Source organism: Pygoscelis adeliae, unplaced genomic scaffold (genome assembly GCF_000699105.1).
Source record: "Pygoscelis adeliae isolate BGI_AS28 unplaced genomic scaffold, ASM69910v1 Scaffold123, whole genome shotgun sequence".
NCBI classification, from domain to species: domain Eukaryota; kingdom Metazoa; phylum Chordata; class Aves; order Sphenisciformes; family Spheniscidae; genus Pygoscelis; species Pygoscelis adeliae.
The window spans coordinates 189,902-195,051 of record NW_008824650.1 but is presented as its reverse complement, the minus strand read 5'-3'; positions in this window follow the sequence as shown (position 1 = coordinate 195,051).

Genomic DNA, 5,150 nt, shown 5'->3' with positions numbered 1-5,150 from the left:
AGGTAAAAAGCAGGTGAAAGTTGCATTTCACAAAACACCCGTTTCAAATAGCATTTAACATAAAAAGAGAGAGAGAGGGAGGGAGAGACACAAACACCAGCGTGGAAGTATTAAAAGCATGCTCTGAAAACCTCTGTGATGACAGTTTGAAGAAAGCAGCTTTTATGTGCTACCGAGCCTACCTCTACAATGTCTTTTAAATGCAACTGTTTACCTAGAAAATATAAGCAAGGGCCAGAATCTGGACTAGAAGAGGCACCTTTTGATTGCAGACACTGAACTGAATCCTTAACTAATAAATTGTTCCACACCTTTGTCTGAAAGAAGAAAAGCAAAGGTCTGCATTTTCTCACAAGAATACACAAGCCCCCTCAAAAGCAATATGGTTTTCTACATCTAAGTCTCAGTATTTGTTGACTTAAAGAGTTTGTATGAATGACAATGCACATCACTGGTTTGTTACTTCTGTCATCTGTGCTACTGAGTGTACCTTGACTCAGATCAAAGTTGAAAGCTTCCTAAAAGATACACAAACCACAATGTGACAAATAGCATGCTTTGTTTGACACAGCAAACAAGAAATTACTTTCATCAACCCAGGAAAAGAATTCTGTGTTTTCAGTGCTAATTCTGAAGACTGCAGTGATGGAACCAGAGCTTTACTTCATCCTCAAGGAATGAGGACCTCTCCAAAGACAAACAGAGAGGAAGAAACAATATCAGTGCATTAAATGCTGACAATGGTATGAATTCGGGGCTTGTACTCTACAGTACACATTTGTAGAAAATTCACCCTTTACATAATTAAAACGGATTTCCCACAAAGTAGAAAATGTCTTCATTAAGCAAATATTCATCTAACTGGAAATTACAGATTAGAACATACGCAGCACTTCACAGATCCATCCAAAACTAAACATTCATACATCTACAGCATTACACAGCCTAGTACCATACACAGATGTCAGAAGTATTGCAAACCCGGTGTTTTGGTTTTGTTCTTTTTACAGTAACATTACCTAAGTAATTTCCAGTGCATTCTGATAAAATATTTGAAAGTTTTTACAAATATAAAGCACTTCAGATCTATAAGCCCTTACTAAAACGTGCATTATTGGAGTAAAAAAATTTTCACTATGACATATGCTCAATACAAATCAATGGTCATGCTTGAAATCACATTTGGCTTGGAATCTAATTTGTTCCAAAAATGTACGTATACAAATTTCTCCTTTAATTAAGCTTTTCCTCCCTGAGAAGGAAATATTTACTTAACAGAGCAGATTTTGAATTCAACTATAAACCAGTGACAGCCTTTTCACTGACTTGAAAGGGCTTTAAATGGGACCTAATAATATCTCAACCACCCTTACAAACTAAAAAAATGCAGCTTTCCTACTGAGTTGGAAGCACATGCCTGAAAGTTGGCAGAAACTGACAGAAAATGCAAAAAGTAAACAAATAGCACAACAATGAAAAATACATAGTGTGTGTGTGTACACATATGTATAAACAAACATATATTTAATATATGTGAACAAATAGTAAACGAGGCAAAACATTTTCAGACTTCTGAGAAGAAAGAGCAGACACTGTATTTTTATAATTAAGGATGTCTGACTCAGTTCTCTTAAAAAAACCTTAACTGGCCAACTACAAAGCTCTGTGACAGGGTGTTCCTTGCTGAGTCAAAGGCATGGCTCACATGTGCAGATTTGCCAAAACCTGCCTTCCTCAGCCAGCAGAAGTATTTCAAGCTGGAATTCCTCGTTAACGCATTCAGACTCAGCTCTCATCATTTATAACAGCAGTGCACTTGATTCTTAGAATTATTGGCTTGTACACTTTCAGCAGCATAAGTGTCCTTACCTCCAGTGAAAAAAACCTGTATCTTTACACATACAAAGGTCATTCCCCATCCTATTCACTGTTCACACCCTGGAGCTTGGGTTTGAGACAATAACAGCCCAACATCACTATAATACTACAGAACAACCCTTCCAGGGATAAGCTTACAAAAGGTTTAGCTTACAAAAAGTATAGCACTCACCATTCTTGCTGTTTACAACACAGGCTTCATTTATCATGTCAATATACATTTTTATAACATGTTCTTTTAAAACTGCCATTCAAATGTTGATCAGTTTGAAGTAACCTCCACAAAAGTACTACATTCCTTTCAAATATATTAATATTTTTATTACACTCCTTAACATGGCAAAGTGTAAAAACATATTAGACAGTATCATGGTATGAAGACCCAGTTTCAGTGAAGCTCATTACAGTCACTATACTAGAAAGTTTACTTCAAACCTTTGCCCTAGCATTGCTGTTTCTGTATCAAATTTATTCAACCCACACAATTTATCAGCTCTTCCTGAAAAGTTACTCTCATCCCATTGATGGCAGCAGGCCACCTGCCTCTGCTAATTAGCAGCACCATGCTCAGTTGCAGCTCTACAAGAAGAAAATGGATTGGCTCTTCAGCTAGTGCATTTTGTTCTAGAAGACCAGAAGCTGTTGAATCCGTGTCTTACTTCTTCAAAAAGGCTTTAGAACTCACCACACCATGTGGTACCTCAGATGAGTGCTGCTAACCTATGGCTAAAATTCTCATTTTTTCTAAATCTCCTTAAAAAGAATTCTGTAAAACTCAACCATTCTAGACAGACCTGTGATTTCAGCACTATTTAAACACACAATTAACATTTTAAAATTATGCACAAGGGTAAAAACAGGTATCGTTAGTCACTTATTAGTCACCCTCAAAACAGTCAGTGTGTTCATTATGTTAAAACATCGTTGGAGTGTTTAAAGCAACCTTCTGCATTTGAAGTGGAGGCTCTTGGTAAAAGGTGGCACTTAATAAGAAATGGCAATTACTGAGGCATGTTACTCTCCAGAAGACTGCAGTATGAATTTTAATTTCTTCCTGACCACGTATCAGCTAAGGCTAATGCAGACATTTTAGTTTAGAAGTAGTAGGAAGTACAGTAAAAGTGAAAACCAAAATAAGAGACAACACTAATCTCTGAGTTTCAATTAAGGCCCAGCACCTCTGGATTAAAGGCTTATATTAATGAAAAGCCTTAATTAAGTATACATGTGTATCAGATCACCTTAATGAGGTATGACAGAAATAGAAGAGACAGCAAACATTATTTTAGAAGCAGCTTATTAGCAACTTTAAGAAACTCAGTCAAGGATTCCTGGGGCCAGGGGGGGGGAAGTAATGCAATACTGAAAAGACACAAGAATGCTGGTCCAAGTTCAAGCACAAATCAGAGAAACCAGAATAGGTACGAGAGATATTTTTCAGTATCTTTGTATTCAAATTGATACACACTAATGATTTTTCTACACATCAATGGGTTTACTTCTGCAAATATTACAGCATTTACACTTTCATTTAAATTTTAGACAGCAGAAAATCAAGTTTTCTACTTTATTGGCTAATTAAAATTTATTACTAAAAATCTTTAAAAGTTTATATTGTAAAACATCCCGTTATGGTATTACTGAGTCGGGTTCGGTGTCAGGCTAACTTGCAAATTCACTTTAAAAACCATTTTTTTATCTTTTTATTCCCATCTTTAGAAACAGTGTTTTAATGTCGTGTTAAAGATAGCCACTTCAGTTGCTTTTTACATTTTCCCCTACAGTACACAGAGATATTCTCATTTGCAGATTTGACTTTAAAGTAATTACTTATAATTACAGAGAAGAAGTGCATCCAGCAGATTAATCACTCCATTTATATGCTGCTTGAAGGATTACTCTCAGGACAGCCTCATTGCTGTTGCTCGGAAAGTGTCAGTTCCACAAGAAAACAAATCTCTCAAGTCAGTTAACAGCCGAGAAGGACTCTGGCAACTATTTAAACTCAAAAGATTGAAGAAACAGCACACCTGGACTTGAGGCAGCATCTGTACCTGTCTTCCTCTTGGGAAATAAAGGGCCGCCAAGTGAGAATAACCAGAAAAATGGCCAGAGAAAGCCTACACTCCTATTAGGGGCCAGAAGTACTTTTGCACAGTTTTGGATCTGAAAGAAACACACCAGTGGTTATTAAAAACAAGGGCAGTGCTTCTGGCTCAGGAAGCCACACTCTGAAGCCTGGGAAGTCCCTGAAGGAGCTGCCGCTGAACACTAACCCCAGTCTTACAGTCTCCCTGAGCCATCCACTTTCTTTTTGCCATGGACAAAGATGGGACACCAGGTGGCAAAGATCTTTGGTTTGATCCATATGGATACCGCTCATCTGTTCTCTTTGTATAGAATTTTTTTTTTTTAAATAGTGACTCTATAGACATGCAAAAAACACAGGTCACTCAGAAGGGCCGTAATGCAGCTTCCCTTAAAATTTAAAGCCACCAGCGCATAACTTCAAATGGGCCACCCTGACTTTGCTAAATGAAGGGGAAAATGTAAACCCCACCCAGCCATGCTTGGGAAGAGGTGCAGTCACAACGACTGAAATAATCACCTTAAAGGCGTTTTTCATGCCAGAGCCACCCATGACTGAACTGATCCCCAGCGGATCATAGATCAACAGCCAACTGGCGCTAATGCAGCACAAACTGCATTCACTGTTCATCACTGATCAGGGAGGCTACCGGAGCAAATGGCTGAGGACTGTGCATCCCTGCTACCGTCGCTGGGAAGTTTTGAGAAGCTGGAGAGCTCTGCTAAAAAGCCACTGCTGAAGGAAGTCCTTCCATGTATGATAATCGCAGGGTCTCCCTCTCATCTTACCACCTGCCAGGTTAAGAACAGCTCTGAAGTTAAAAATACACATTCAAAATTGAAAAACGCAAAGTGAAAAATAGCCTTCAGGTCAAAATGCGCAGGGAGGGCTTCCATTAATGCGCGCTACCAACGCCCGCGTTATAACACAGACATAGGATCTAAAGGGGAAAGCACTAACCAGCGAGGACGATACAGGAAAGAATGCAGCTTCGGTGTTGGGGGAAAATCAGCAACAAGCCGTTCGCAGGAGCGTCCCTACGAGCAGCCGCTGAGGCCGGGCCGGGCCAGGGGAGGCGACAGCCAACAGTCCCCTGAGGAGAGGAGGAGGACGCCTCCCGCTCCGCGCCCTTCCCCACAGCGCCTTCCCGCGCGCCCACGGCGCCTGCGCGGCAGGCTCGGCC